General features: G+C 35.1%; 1 pseudogene; it reads left to right on the top strand.

The window, feature by feature from the left end:
* The first annotated feature begins 840 nt into the window (after positions 1–840).
* On the top strand, positions 841–8,068 carry LOC109068683 (annotated as a pseudogene).
* Positions 8,069–17,504: the final 9,436 nt, after the last annotated feature.

The following is a 17,504-nucleotide window of genomic DNA, read 5'->3' as shown; positions in this document are numbered from 1 at the left end:
CCAAGTGAACATCAGACAATGGGATCACCTTCGTGAATGCGCATGTGCAGACAGTGAAATTGGTGGAATGGTGTACATTTAATAACCTGTATTTTTATCATACCAGGGGCTATCAGCTGGTATAACCCCCCTTTATAAACTGTATTTTTTATTAACCAGGAGCTATCTGGACTTTCCTCGGATTTCCTCAGATCAGTGTCACTGATCAGGGGGGGAATCAAACAGTGTGAAAGATACAGTGACCAGTCTGAGTCTGATTTTTTTCTTTTTGTACAGTTTATTTCATGATAAGGACCGATTTGTTTGGTCTGCATTCATCCTTCTAAAAAGTCTGTGAAAAGTCATGAAAATGTTTTGTAAATACAGTACATGTAAATGGAATAGTTCCTTCTAGAGACATCAAATACTTAACTAAGAAAGACCTCAGGTTGAACATGTTTTGTTGCCGTGTTATACTGTACTTTTGTGTTTGGAATTGCCGTGCTTTTGTTGTTTGTTCATGTTAATATACAACACTACACAAAACAAATTTATTTATTATTCCACCAACCATTTATCATCATAAAAAATGACATTTTAATAATCACCACCTTTACAACACTAAAAAAACCAATTTCTGGCTGCAGAAAATATGAAATATGAATTTCTTCCTTACAACTGAAAAAAAAAAAAAAAAAAAAAAAAAAAAAAAAGGACTGTTATGAAGGTGGATTAATTAAGAGGAACTGGAATCATAATTGTTAAATTTGTTTTAATGCACCATCCCTTGTCTTTTGTGTATTAGTATTAATCTGTGTGTGACAGGTACAAATATATTATACAAACGTCAAAGTTTTGTTTTGTTTTAGTTAAGTGGCACTAACCCGTGTGAGAGAAACAGCAGCTGTTCACTTCACTTCAATAAATTAAAAAATACAGCTAATACCAGCATTATAATAAAGAGCCATCAAAATATTGTTTCATTTGCCTTGTTCATTGAACACACCAGAATATAACCTTTTTATAATGGTAAATAAATGTCCATTTTAATACTTAATGAGTCAAGACAACATTTCTGTAGAGAATTTGAATGTTAGTCAGTGTGACGTTTTCTGAAAACATGTTATAAGATCATCTACATTATCAAATGATTTTCTGTAACATAAAGTACATTTGTACATCTTGAATCTGTCCTGATGTTCCTAAAGATCTGACCGCAGGTTTCAGGAAGTCTTGAGTCTTTAACACAGTCTGTGTCTTTAACTGTCTGTCATCATTCAGTCATGGAGCTCAGACAACTTCCTCTTGTGCTCTGTGAGTATTATTTTATTCATATGTATTTCAGTGGATGTTATGTAAATGATCGAGTGTATTAGTGTTCCTAGGTTTTCTTTTCTTTCTGCTCTCAGAGTTTCAAATCCTGCTCTAGTCCATGCTATATGAGTGAAAGATGAGTTTGAGAGAAGTGTGCAGTTAGTGCTGATTGTGAAGAGAAATGCACTCTGTTGTGTTGTAGATCAGTGTGTTTGTTCAGTCATTCAGTTTTGTGCTGTTTAATGGTGTTGAATCAGTTCTGTTGGTTTGTTTTCATACAGTAGTTATTGTCCCTGTTGTCTTAAGTAGATTTTGACTAGTACACAGTTAGTAAGATTTGTATTTATTCATCTGCTTGTGATGAGACTGTTGGCTTGATCTTCCCTAAATGGTTCACTGCTGTGACCAAATCTGTAAAATATCTGTCAGATGTCTCAATGTTAATCTAGATTCATATAGAGTCCCACACAATATCTAAACATTTTATAATTCTTTATAATTATCATTGTTTACATATATATATATATATATATATATAGATATATATATTATATATATATATATATATATAATATATATATATATATATATATATATAGTGGGTAAGGAAAATATTCAGACCCCCTTAAATTTTTCACTCTTTGTTATATTGCATCCATTTGCTAAAATGGTCTGAATACTTAGGACCATGTGATATTTCAGTTTTTCTTTTTTAATAAATCTGCAAAAATGTCAACAATTCTGTGTTTTTCTGTCAATATGGGGTGCTGTGTGTACATTAATGATGAAAAAAATGAACTTAAATGATTTTAGCAAATGGCTGCAATATAACAAAGAGTGAAAAATTTAAGGGGGTCTGAATACTTTCTGTTCCTACTGTATATACAAAATGTCCCTTGAGTTTTGAATCTAAAAGATTTTCATTAGATCCCACTTCCAGCGTACAGGTGTCATTAGCTACCATTATTAGATGCCATTAAGACACAGTTGATCAGTTTATTGTTCACACTGTAATAAGTTTTCTCTCTCTCTCTCTCTCTCTCTCTCTCTCTCTCTCTCTGTGTTTTTAGTGCTGATTTCAAACATTCACTCTGGACACACTGAAGGTGAGTAAATTTGATTCATATATTTCATCAAACATGAGCTATTCTACAGTAACTGTTACAAAGTTGCAAACTGTTACAAACTGTTACAAAGTTGAGAAATTACATTTCATTATGATTATGACTTTAAACAAGTTGAATTATTCATGTGACAATTCTGAGGAGTGACAAGAAAAATATTAATCTATCAAAAAACAAAACAAAAAAAAACAAACATATTTCTTACATTCACACTGTAATAATTTAGATTTTACACAGAGAAACAAGATCTTATGTTAGGAAACTTGTTGAAAAACTTTCTCAACTCATGTTTACAAATTCCCAATGACTGTAAATTGAGGTCTTTTATAAACAAATATAACAAAACTTTAGTCTAACCTGATTTAGCATGTGTGTTTTACAATCAACTAAAAACGGCACATTATTTTCTTTGTGAATTGTTGTTGTACAGAAAGACCAAAAGCCAAAGTGAACATTACACCTGATCAACATGTATTCAGAGGAGAGACAGTCACTCTCAGATGTGACATTGATGGTGAAGGAGTCACTAGCTGGAAGTACAGCTGGTATAAAGACGGTTCAGACAGTGTTTTTCAGTGAACTACAGGAACACACACATTCAGTTCTGTTACTGAGTCTGATGCAGCAGGTTACTCCTGTTATGGAGCAGAGAGAGGAGGATCACGAACATCAACACATCAGTGATGAAGTTACACTGACAGTATCAGGTGAGTTTCATCATCTCTTCATAAACACACACAAGTTTAACATGTTATTAATGAGTGATGTCTCTATTTCAGATAAACTCAGAGCAGTTTTAAGTGTTTCTCCACAGAAGTGGTTGACTGAAGGAGATCCAGTGACTCTGATCTGTGAGGTTAAAGGTTCCTCTACAGGCTGGACTTTCAGCTGGTACACTGATACTGTTTCATCAGGTGAGATATAGTTTGCTTCATCTGATAACATCTGAATGAACTGGTTTATATATATATATATATATATAAGAGAGAATATATATATTTATATATATATAGAGAGAGAGAGAGAGAGAGAGAGAGAGAGAGAGAGAGAGAGAGAGAGAGAGAGAGAGAGATTAAAAATATTTTATCAGTCTGAATACACTGATTATACCAACAAATGTAATTTATAAGACTCCTACAGAAACAACTTGTTGAGTTAACTGCAAAATCTCACTTTATACAGACTGCAGTGATCATTATGAGCTGCTCTCAGACAGCAGCAGAGGAGCTGGAGGAAACTACACTGTCAGTTCTGCTGCTCTGAATCACACAGGAGTTTATGTGTGCAGAGCAGAGAGAGGAAAACCAGTCTATTACACATGGTACAGCAAGACACAACCACTATGGGTCACTGGTGAGTTCAGACTGAATCACAGAATGAATGAGACAGTGCTGAAATTTTCCTGGATTTTTTTCAGTTTGATATGTCTTGAAATTTTATCCTGTCATAATATGGCTACTTTTTAATAGTGACAATGTAGAAAGATGCTTTTGCTATCAGGTGTAGTTACTGCATCTACTAAAAGGGGCTAAATAGACCATATTAACAACAAAACCTTGAACACTTAGCTGCAAAAATGTAAAACGTTTAATTCTAATGGTGGAAAATTGCTATGAAAAAGTAAATATATAACTATTGTAGCGCAAAAGTGTTATGTCCATACAGTAAGAGGACTTGAGGGAAAATAATCAAACAGGTGCAATAAAAATGTATAATCTGACCCACTGAACAAAGAGTTTTAATTATGAAATTGATTTTTATTTTTTATGTGATTGACCACACCTTGATTCTAGGAAGGACTTCACCATCAACAGCCAATATAGGATGGACCATATCCATCTTATTTTTCAATGTGGAAGGAAAGCTGTTTTCTGTGAATGTGTGAGACTTCCGGTTCATTAGCAGCTGTAGGGAAATAATGAGAAGAATAACAAAGTGCAGTAAACAGTAAAACTGTTTGCACTACAAACCAGTTTTAGGATAATACTGTACATTAAAATAATACGGTGAGAGACACACCAGTTTGCAATATCAAGCAGCAAAATGCCGAGCTGATTTGCACAGCTAAAAACAGCTGTAAGCGGATGACACCAGAAGCCAGACACACTGCACCCGCTCTTACAGGAAAAATAAGGTGGTGGATAACACACTTAGTCATTTTAAAGTTTGATTAATATCCATTAGTTTGTATAAAATGCCTGCTAATTATATCTCAGTAAAATACAGCAAAATCAGCTAACTATAAATATTACTAGGTTTTCACTGTATGGGCAGAGAAGAACTGACTCCTGAGTCAAGCCTGGTTTCTTCCAAGTTTTTTTTTTTTTTTTTTTTCCAATGTCAATGCCTTATTGAGGTTTTGTTGGTTGTCACAGCTGTCTTCGGTAATGCTTGCTGATGGCATAATGACAAATATATTAAGGTGTAATTTTATTTATGATGTTTTAAATAAAAATACTCAGTGATGGCTTGTGGATTTTTAGATACAAAAACTGTAGTATTTTTCTAAAAAGCTGCTTTGATACAACATTGTGTCAAGTGTTAGGCTATATGAACAAATCTGACTTGACTTGATTTCATTTACAGCGATATCGTTGACTTGATTGCAAATGATTGCACAGATACGATTTAAACTGAACTGAGCTGCATGATGACATCACTGAATTCAATAGTGAACTGCCTTTAACTGTCATTTTGCATTATTGACACACTGTTTTCCTAATTAATGTTGTCCAGTTGCTTTGACACAATCTATTTTGTTTAAAGCGCTATATAAATAAAGGTGACTTGACTTGACTTGACTTGACTTGACTTGACTTTCCAAACTGTAATTGTCTTCTCAGGTGTTTCTCCTCCAGTCTCTCTGATCATCAGTTCCAACAGAACTCAACACTTCACATCTGTCTCTCTCTCTCTGAGCTGTGAGGACCAGAGTAACTCTGATAGATGGAGAGTGAGAAGATACACAGACAATCAGCAGCTGGAAAATTGTTCATCATCTCTGAGGGGATCACAAACAGGATCTAAATGTACAATCAACTCCACCATCACATCAGACACTGGAGTGTACTGGTGTCAGTCTGAATCTGGAGAGAACTATCATCCTGTTAATATCACTGTACACAGTGAGTCTGTTTCTGTATTTATTCATTTCACAAAGCCCCCATTTTGTGTGTCAGATTTAAATAGCCAGATCCAATCACCCACACAATCTTATTCCTAAATGACAATAAATCCACTAGACCAGTGGTTGAAGTGAAGGGCTACGTGAACAAAATACTGAAATGTAGCCTACCGTTAATTTAATTATATCACATTTGTAAATAAAATTTACCTGAACATGTTTCTCACAGTCAAAATATAACCCATGCTCCCTCTAGTGTACAACAAAATGGTAGTGCTATATTTTGCGGTCAAAAGGTGCACCTCTGTTTGCTCACGTGCATCAATCGGAGTGAAGTGAGAGATGTTAAGGTATGAGTGACGCTTAGGACATTGCTCCATTATGGAATAGTAGAGAGGAAAAAATATTTAAGGTAAGGTGGCAACTAGGTAGACTTAATAGTGTAGAAGGACAGGAGGGTTGCATTGTCAATTTTAATATGTGCATCAATCGGAGTGTCTAGTAGCAATGAGAGATCTTTGGGTTGGTAAAGCTGCTAAGGTACAATGCATAATCTGCATTGTAAAAAGTGCTAGGCCTATATAAATAATGGTGACTTAAACTGACAGGTGAAAAGTGTGTCACTGTGTACCGTTGCGGCTCCCATAACTATTTTGTTATTGTGTAAGGTGCCAGACAAGGGGTGGCTGGGAGGAGGGAGATACACGGGTTGCATTGTCTGCAGAGGTTGCTTAATTTTAGGTTAGGATGATTCCAAGAGCCCGACGATTGCAGTTCAGGGGGTCCAGAAACCATAGTGGCACCCCTGATTGTCTGTGTGTTCTCAACACTTACTGGCATAAAGAACCATATTGGCACAGACTTCCACAGAAAACTGATTTAAGACTCAGACTCTCTCTGATACAGCCAATGAGCCAAACATCGTAGAGTTATCATATCAAGCACACCCATCTCAGTAAATGGCAATTTATTAAAGAAATAAGCCCCAAGAGTCTCTTTAAGACAAGTAATGTTACTTGGCAGCCATCTTTGAAACACCTCTCAGGCATGCAAGTGCAACTCCTATATCTTTGAATGGGAAAACATAAAATTCTCCAAAACTGGTCACTGAGTTTACGATTAAATTTCATATTTGAAATCACCAAAGAAATCTGATATCAACTGTATCATAAATATTGTTTATTTTGCTCAAATAGCATTATAAAAAGCTTATTTTTCAGGCTAGATCAGCCAGTGTGCATGCGCAGTCCTAAGCGCACGTCTTGGAATGCTGACTGTTTCTATAGCAACCAGCTATATGCGCTGACTTTACTGATTAGTGATTGGGTCTCTCATTCAGAAGGCGGGGCTTCCTGCGATTGAGCGGCCATATTGAGTGTTGCATTTTTCCCCATTCAAAATACAAGTGACACGTCTTGGGTATTCTATAGTCTTTGATTATAAATTAACTGTAAACCACGGCTTCACAGGGCTTATTGCTTTTATAAAACTATTATTCCATATACGTAGTAAGGTTTCACAAAATAAAACAGAGCAAAAGTGTAACAATATTAATATAAAACATTATTCTTCCAAACAATGTAGTTCCTCAGAAACGGTTGTGGTTCCAAACAAGTTGTTGCTGAGCAAAACACAAACATAAACAAAGGTATTTGTTTGTAAAGTAATTTACAACAGCTGCGAACTTGGCTCAACCAATCAGAATCAAGGACCTATTTGTTTTATAATTAAAAATATACAATTGGTTGCAAACAAATTATGTGTTTGATAAAAGGGAGTTATTTTACAAAAGCATTTATGCTGCATGTGCACTTTTTTTTTAAAAATACTTTGTGTGGCTATGTGAGAGAGGTGTATGCAGAAGGATGTTAAATGCTCGGGGGGTATGCAACTGTAAAAAGTTTGAAAACCACTGTGCTAGTCTATTAAACCTTTGACTAGTAAACCTTTGGTCAACCTTTGGCCTTTTTTTCAGAAAAAAAAATCTCAATTTATCCAGAATCGTGCAGCTCTAGGTCTTTTTCAGCTCGTAATGTCTCTGTTTCTGTAGTTGGTGTGATTCTGGAGAGTCCTGCTCATCCTGTGACTGAAGGAGATTCTCTGACTCTACGCTGTTTATATGACCATTCAACCCCACCAAACCTCCAAGCTGATTTCTATAAAGATGGATCACTCATCCAGAATCAAACTACAGAGATGATCATCTCTACTGTCTCAAAGTCACATGAGGGTTTCTACTACTGCAAACACCCAGAGAGAGGAGAGTCACCCAAGAGCTGGATCTCAGTCACAGGTGAGAGTCAATGAAACTGTGAGATGATTTATTTCTTCACATGCTCTCGTTCAGATATAGTGCTTGATAAAGTGTTTGTGTGTCTCTTTTTCAGTGTCTCATTCAGAATCTCAGATCTCTGTCCTCCACACACTCAGTTCTGTACTGACAGTTTGTCCATATCTGCTAGTGACAGTCGTGCTGATCTTCAAATGCTGCAGGGTGAGAGGTAAATGTCTGTCTGATTTATTATAACATTATATTCAGTTTAACACCAAATTGGTCACTATTATCATTAATAATGTGTAGCTTGTCATCTTCTGGGTTTGTAAGGTGCTTACTAAAGCTGCTTTGAAACAACTTGTATTGTGAATTTTTTTTTAATACAAATCAGTTGAATCGAATCTGTCTTGCTCATCCTGTATATTTTTTTATCCTACAAATACATATATTTCCTCTCTGTAGTGTCTTTTGGTCAAATGTGTTTAAATTTAGTTAAAAGATCATGATAGGTCATTCATAAAAACAATAAAGATAAAGAGAAAAAAACAAAAAAACATGCATACCTGTTCAAGTAGAATAAATGCTTGAGTAAATGTTTTGTATGTATTTAACAGTTACATCTGTTGAAGAACAAGAAACTTCAATCTTTAATCTGTTGTGATGGTGAGAAAACTTCAGCTTGATCCTGGAATCTCTCAGTATCTCTTTCAATATTTGGGCTGAACTTACTTACTGTAAAAGTCACGTTTTGGGAGTGATTCCTTTTTGCATCTCTCGTTTGTTAAAGTCAACATGAACCAGCATCAAGACCCTTTTGACCTCTGAGAGAAATTCGGGATATTCAACAAGAAAACGTGTAGAGAAGAACTTGATTTTATTTATCTGGAATTAACTGGAATGCAAATAATTCCTGTTACATACAGTGTTTTTGTGTACATATGTGTAACACCTCATTTTTTTAAATTAAAATAAAATCACACTCCTAACAACAAAAACACACTAACTTTACTTCATAAACATAAAAAACAGAAAAGCTTATCTCACAGACGTTAAATTTTAAAGGTGATATTTGCTGCCTTCATGTTTCATCACACAGTAAATTTGTGGACTCTCAAGGCATGTTTTGTTACTGTAACACTTTATAATAACGTTCATTAATAAATCATTAACAAACGTTATACAGGTCCTTCTCAAAAAATTAGCATATTGTGAAAAAGTTCATTATTTTCCATAATGTAATGATAAAAAATTAAACTTTCATATATTTTAGATTCATTGCACACCAACTGAAATATTTCAGGTCTTTTATTGTTTTAATACTGATGATTTTGGCATACAGCTCATGAAAACCCAAAATTCCTATCTCAAAAAATTAGCATATCATGAAAAGGTTCTCTAAACAAGCTATTAACCTAATCATCTGAATCAACTAATTAACTCTAAACACCTGCAAAAGATTCCTGAGGCTTTTAAAAACTCCCAGCCTGGTTCATTACTCAAAACCGCAATCATGGGTAAGACTGCCGACCTGACTGCTGTCCAGAAGGCCATCATTGACACCCTCAAGCGAGAGGGTAAGACACAGAAAGAAATTTCTGAACGAATAGGCTGTTCCCAGAGTGCTGTATCAAGGCACCTCAGTGGGAAGTCTGTGGGAAGGAAAAAGTGTGGCAAAAAAAAACGCTGCACAACGAAAAGAGGTGACCGGACCCTGAGGAAAATTGTGGAGAAGGACCGATTCCAGACCTTGGGGGACCTGCGGAAGCAGTGGACTGAGTCTGGAGTAGAAACATCCAGAGCCACCGTGCACAGGCGTGTGCTTTTGAACCAGAAACAGCGGCAGAAGTGCCTGACCTGGGCTACAGAGAAGCAGCACTGGACTGTTGCTCAGTGGTCCAAAGTACTTTTTTCGGATGAAAGCAAATTTTTGCATGTCATTCGGAAATCAAGGTGCCAGAGTCTGGAGGAAGACTGGGGAGAAGGAAATGCCAAAATGCCTGAAGTCCAGTGTCAAGTACCCACAGTCAGTGATGGTCTGGGGTGCCATGTCAGCTGCTGGTGTTGGTCCACTGTGTTTTATCAAGGGCAGGGTCAATGCAGCTAGCTATCAGGAGATTTTGGAGCACTTCATGCTTCCATCTGCTAAAAAGCTTTATGGAGATGAAGATTTCGTTTTTCAGCACGGCCTGGCACCTGCTCACAGTGCCAAAACCACTGGTAAATGGTTTACTGACCATGGTATTACTGTGCTCAATTGGCCTGCCAACTCTCCTGACCTGAACCCCATAGAGAATCTGTGGGATATTGTGAAGAGAAAGTTGAGAGACGCAAGACCCAAACACTCTGGATGAGCTTAAGGCCACTATCGAAGCATCCTGGGCCTCCATAACACCTCAGCAGTGCCACAGGCTGATTGCCTCCATGCCACGCCGCATTGAAGCAGTCATTTCTGCAAAAGGATTCCCGACCAAGTATTGAGTGCATAACTGAACATAATTATTTGAAGGTTGACTTTTTTTTGTATTAAAAACACTTTTCTTTTATTGGTCGGATGAAATATGCAAATTTTTAGAGATAGGAATTTTGGGTTTTCATGAGCTGTATGCCAAAATCATCAGTATAAAAACAATAAAAGACCTGCAATATTTCAGTTGGTGTGCAATGAATTTAAAATATATGAAAGTTTAATTTTTATCATTACATTATGGAAAATAATGAATTTTTTCACAATATGCTAATTTTTTGAGAAGGACCTGTATAATGTTTAACTAATCATTACTTAATATATAGTCACATATCTAGAAATATGATAATGTGCTTGTTAAATGTACAGTATGGAATTTTTGGCCACCAGGGGTCACTCAATCAAAATAATAACAAAAGACGTACTTTGATGACGTCGGGAAAGAGCGTGGGCTCATGGGAGTTGTTGTTACTGTCAATGACAACCAGCCATCTAGCATCTCATCATCTCATAACCCATAATACAGAGTAAACGAGTGAACCAGCAATACGATGTTCATTGAAACACGCGCTCTGTCGCTCCCCACATTCCTCACTCATTCTAACTTAGTATTTTGACTATCACGTCTTTTCGAACTGAGAGATATATGAATTATGAGACCCCTATCAAATCAATATTCCATCTAGCTAGTAGTAATATATGTTAAAACACGGTCGCCTTTCGTTAATAATTATAATTACGTTTATACTATGATATCGAACAATTGCATTTGAAGCTACTTTATCCAGCTAGATATAGAACAAATGTGGATTTACATTATACTACACATGAGAGCTAGTCCGTCTGCGTTTTACACAAGACATCATATCGTTTCACAAAATATACGGATAGATAAAGTTAGCTGAATGGATGCATACCTGTTTATCAGAATGCAAGCGAGTTCGGCATCTCTCTGTAGTTTCAGCTTGTCACAAAGCTCTCGGAAATGCAACTCCAATATTTACCTTTGTCTTGTTTCTTCTCTTGTCCCAAAACCTTCTCGGGTCATTTATTTCACCCGTTCGTTTGCGCTTCAAAGAACGTGCAGGCAAAGCATAATCATGATCCATAACTAACATAAGTGATTGATTGAGGTATAAATACTAATATAAACAATATAGATATAAAAATATAATAATCTCGATCAAGGCTAGCTACTACTTTTTCTTCTTCGTCTGTTCTTTGCTTCTGTTGGCTCTGTGTTCACCTTTGTATTTGGCGGTTCCGCCGTGTTCCGCAGGAAGTTAGAGAAACTAGAGAGGTCAAAGTTTATATGACGCCATAGACGGGAGACAAAACGGAAATAAAGAAACGTGCCGTGTCTTCTAATTAAACTATAATTTTCTCCGGATTTGAAAGTTCGTGGAAACTGTTGAGATAATGTAAGTACACAACTAAAAAAAAATATATAACATAGATATAGTGATTTCTGCTATTTTTAAAGCAGAAAAATTACATATTGTGCCTTTAATGTTAACTAATAAACTTATTAAACATTACCAAATGATTAAATGTAAATTTGAATGCTTACAAATGTCATTAAACTTTTGATTCATATGATCATGATTTTTTAAACTTCAAATGATTTTGACAGATGGTTTACAAATGATTTAAAACTTCATTAATGAATCATTAACAAACATTACATAATGCTTAACTGGTCATTAGTTAATGTTTACCAATGTCATTAAACTTTCAATGTGTTTTAAAAATCTACAAATGATTTTAACAGAAATTACTCAAAATTTATTTGTAAATGTACTTTTGAATGCTTACAAGTGTCATTAAACTTCAGTTCACATATTAGCTAATGCTCATTTTTACATTTAGAAATGTTGTGAAAATATAGCTTAATTATTAATTTTAAGCACTTCACAAACTATTCATGTAAATATATTTATTAACTCATAATCACAGTCTGTAAAGGTCATATATTTGGTCTTTGTTTGTTGTGTACTTCTAGCATTTGCACATTTTAAATCATTTATGAATTATTTGTTAATATTTTTCAGTACCCAATCTAAAGTGGAAACTATTTATCAATTGTAAATGTTTATAAACATTTACTATTAATTAGTACCTTTATGAGCAGAGTCCCAAATGACTGGAATTTACCCTATTTTCACATCTTTACATATCATTTATTAATCATTTGTTCATGTTTTTGCATTAGCCAATCTAAAGTTGAGACTATTTATAAATTTGTAACTGTTTATAAACTTAAAATTAACTTTATAAACTTAAATTTAAAAAAAAATCAAGAAAATGCTTCATTAATCATTTATCAAAACAATGCAATATAAACCGATTGAATCGTGTTCCCTTATAGTAATGAAATTGACCCCTACACTGTTGACCCCTTAAACCAACCCATACACCAAATCTGTCCCTAACCTTACCTGTATCACACCTCAACAGCAGCAAAAGTGTTGTGCATTAACAAAAGCTTTTAGTCTTTGTATAACATCAGTTAAATCCATTTGTAGATTTTCAAGATGTGCATGATCATATGAATTAATGACATTTATAAGCATTTTAATTTACATGAAATGTTAATTATTAGGTAATGTTTAATACATTTATAAGCAAACATTAACAAGCACATTATTTCACGTTTCTAGATATGTTCCGTTAAGAATTATATAATTTTTGTTAATTATTTATTAATGAAAGTTATTATAAAGTGTTATCCAATATTATGGTACATTTACAGTTATTCATGTAGCCAGGATTGGACAAAGATACATCAAAATGTATTTCAAAATAAAATACCAAATACCTTCATTTTAAGTGTATCAAAATAAACTACAAAATACAGCAGCCACACCATGTACCAAAGTAAACTACTGCATTTTTGTATTTTAAAAATACTAAAAAATGCTTTTACAAGGGAGCATAAATTCCTTCGCAAACCTTCCATCATTTGGCCTATTTAATCTTTCCCTTCACCATTACACTGACTCAGTTGATTAAGTGAACAATGTTTGATAGCAACAGCTTTTCTCTGCCCGAGCCATGCAATAAATCTGACATATGCAACCAGTTAACAGATAACTAAATATTCACATATCCCTGTGATCTCCCAGATGAAGGTTAGTTTTAAAGTTACCAGCAGTTTAATGTTTAACAGTTTGCAAATGACTCATAATTGTATCCTAATTTAGTTTCTTGGTGTTTGGCAACTACATTGCATCAGCAACTCATTGACAAACAATGAATTTCATAAGAAGACAAATGATGGCACCTGTATTCATAGCAACTAGTTTCTAACTAATTAATCATTTGATTGTTAATCATAAATATAATAATATGGAAATTTTTACATTTGCATTGACTGATCTCACTCAAATACAGTTATCTTACATATATCTTTTTAACATTTATATCTTTTGAATGTAATCATTAATCTGTAATCAAGTATTCAATGATCAAGGTATTGTGTAGTCTAGAGAGTAAATGGATTTTCTTGTGTAACTCTTAAGGGGTCACTCAGCTAGTGTGAATTTGCCAGGTGTGTGCATACACGTCAGTCTTTACATGTTTTTATGAACGTTAGCAATATGTATCAGATGTGACAAGGCATGATGGAATGTACCTGTTGTCTTTATAAGCTGTGTTTATAAGCTCTTTGTTTACAGACAGCAAGCTGTGTGTAAACCAGATAATTTTCTTAAAAAAAAAATCCGGTGACATGGTTTTTCATTCTCGGTCTTCACAATTATTTTACTACACCATAAAATCATAACTTCATTAAATTAGAAATTCGGCAACGTGTCAGGCAGTCATTCATGCAATGGCGTTCAAACTCATGATCCTACTAAACAGCTACTTCAATTAGGCTACAATATTCAACAATCAAATATTTATTTATCAATTATTGGACACCTATTTGGAAGTTGAAAACAAACATTTTAGCATTATTAAATGATCAACATGTTTTGATTTTAAATGTAGCCAGAAACGTAATCAGAAAGTAGCAACAGAACTTCCACTGTTGGGCCAAAAGCGGACTTGCTAGTGCATGCCAGTGCCAGTCTGATGTTGTCACGGGTTATACTACTGTGAAGAGCACGGAGTGAGGAACGAGGAGATGCAGAGTCCAATTCAAACAATCAGTCTTTAATAATGTCCATGGAAACAGGAGAACACATGTAGCAAGGGGTGTACATGAACAATTCCAAACCAAGACCTTAAATGCACAAGGAAATGAGGATAATAACAAGACACTCCTGGAACAAATTGGAAGCAATTAGGACAGGAACGGGAAGGACCAAATAAGGGCATACAGGAAATAAACAGGAACATATCCGTGACAGATGGATTATGATCACCATACAAGGCAGAAATATTTATAAGCAATGCAAAGGACTATGCTAGCCATTACCATAGTAAACATGGTAAATACGACTGCTTGAAGAAATCAGACAAATATAGGATATCACAGTCGTTCATTTATTTAGTGACATATTTTATTTGTCAGTAATTCTCACCTCTTTATAACTTCCACGTATGTCATGTGCTACAGGTCCGAGGCTATTAGCCCCGCCCGGCCCGTTTAAAGCACTGACTCGCACTGGCCCAACAGTGGAAAGGCAGAGTATTAACCCAACTCCAGCCACTGAATCTACTGAGAGCCATAGAAGTATAGAGGACACAAACACATTAATATTGTAGTAACAAGTCTGGGCAAACTACTGAGCAGGCTCCAATCAGAGGCCTCATTTTTATGATGTCATCATGTAGACTTCTTACAAGGTATTTAACAGTATTTTAAAACTACAAAAATACAAAACACTAAAGGATTTTAATACAAATAATGAAGCTATATTCATCAACCCTTTCAAATACATTTACACAATCACTATTTTGTATTTGAAATACATATTTGATAAACATGTATCATAAATACTGCCCATCCCTGCATGTAGCTTTTATCCAAAGTGACTTATAGCCATAACCAATAGCCCATGAAGACAAAGCCATGCTACTGCATTCTGGATCATTTGAAGAGGTTTGATTGCACGTGCTGAAAGCTCAGTCAGAAGAGCGTTGCAGTAGACCAGTCTAGAGATGACAAGAGTCTGAATGAGGAGTTGTGCTGCATGTTCAGTTAGGATAAGCGTGATCTTCCTGATGTTGTTCAAACCTATATGACAGTGTGTCTTTGCAATGTGGTCTTTGAATGTCAGCTGGTCATCAAAGATTAACCCAAGATTACTGGCTGATCTGGTTGGGATTATTATTGATGATTTTAGCTGGATGGTGAAGTTGTGCCATATGAGTTGCTAGAACATAAGAAGCTCTGTCTTCACTCGATTGAGTTTGAGTAGATGTCGTTTTTCATCCATGCAGAAATGTCTGTCAGGCAGTCTTAGAGTTGTGTAGCTGCTGTGGGATCGACTGGTTGAAATGAAAAGTAGAGCTGAGTGTCATCATCATAACAATGGTTCATATCACACACTCCTATCTTAAAGCAGTTCAGTCCTTTAGAATAAAAGGCTCAGTATAGCTGTTATGTAGCCTTTGTGATGTTTTCCTGCTTCACCTTATAACCACATGAATCCACACTGTAATTTATAAGCATGTACATTTATTAATGTAAGACTTAATGTATCACTGTAATGCATTGTAGGTTATTCTAATTTTAAACTGTTCATGTTTCCTTATTTTAAAAGAAAGAAACAGTGCTTTTTAAAAAATATTCTGGAGCTGGTGCTTTGTTAAAACATTCTTACAGTGTCACAGTGAAAGCAAAAGAACCATAACCTCTTGCTGCAGTCAATTATGAAATATTTTGCACTTTTGAACATAACCCAGTCAACACATGAGATCATGCGATGATCAGAGTGACATCACACCATTCTGATATTGTGATACTGGCAGTGTGAGTAACATGTGAGCTTATTGTGAATTCAATATGTTGAGTAGGTTGAGAGGAGGCAGTTTAAATATCAGTCACCAGGGGACATTCTACTTCCTGTTTCTCAAAACTGGAAAAACGGTGATACTGCAGGATTTGTTAGCAAATCTTTTGTGCTGTAAACTTGTGTTCTGGACTCATCTTGCCAGCTCAGATGTAGAATCACAGTAGTTTTTATCAACTGATTGATTGCATTGACAAATTGCTCTCTATGTTTCAGGATGTGTCAAGTTTTTTAAGGAGAAAGGAAATAGAGGTTAAGAAGCAAAAAAGAAGTCACCAAAACAACACAAGAATCTGAATGCATCTGTCAAATAGAAATATTTGTATCAAATGCCATCACCAGGCTGAAAAGAATACAAAATAAACAAGTAAACATAACTTTTGATACAAAAAATATTACAAAAATTAGAGAAATAGACTAGAGAAATATTACAGATCACAGATCACTGTGAGATCAGATTGTTGACTTGTGATGCTACTGTAATCTACATAAATTATTAAAGTTAGTATGCAGCAATTCTTGAACTTGCATTTTTTTGTTTTTACTGTAAGGCCAATAAATTTACATGCATTTTTACACTTCCTGTGATTCTGACTGGAGTGAGAAAATGCTGAGTTCTGGTGTTCACATGGTTAGAACTGCCAGTTGTGGTGACAACCTTTAACACCATGCATATGAGCAACAGTAATATTGATGCTTCTCAAGCACCATTTAAAAAAGGCCAATTCAAATTCTTATGTGTTTAGTTTTACTAACATTTCTCATTCTGCATGACGCACTAATAACACAAGATCTATAAGCCACTCTGTGAACTTCTCTTCACACTGCATGTGGTTTATATTGCATCATGGCATGATCAACTTCTTGGTAATGTCTTAGTTAAGCAAACTGTTTTTCTTTCTAAAGTACTTCCTCTTTCATCTTAGTTTCACAGTTAAATGTTGATGCATGTCTGATGTAAGCACATCTTTCTAAAAATGTTTATAAGAAAAAAATTGAATAGCATTTTTTACTGACTGTGTCACTACTCAGTCAAAAGTGTGAAACATACAGTGACCAGGGCCGGGTTTCCCGATAACGATTGATCTTAGCACTTAAGAGCGTTTTCTACGAGTAATTTTACGATCGTTCGTTATTGTTTCACGTGCATTTCCCAACAATGCACGTAAAGCAGTCGCACGTAGATGTGCTTTAAGTGCTACTTAGAAGTCGCTATCCGTTTGTCATGTGCTGAAATGTCACCTTATAGAATGGCTCTTAA

The sequence above is a fragment of the Cyprinus carpio genome, chromosome B3 (assembly GCF_018340385.1).
Source record: "Cyprinus carpio isolate SPL01 chromosome B3, ASM1834038v1, whole genome shotgun sequence".
Taxonomy (NCBI): Eukaryota; Metazoa; Chordata; class Actinopteri; order Cypriniformes; family Cyprinidae; genus Cyprinus; species Cyprinus carpio.
Note: the sequence above shows the minus strand (reverse complement) of the source record. Positions and strands in the feature narration are given on the sequence as shown.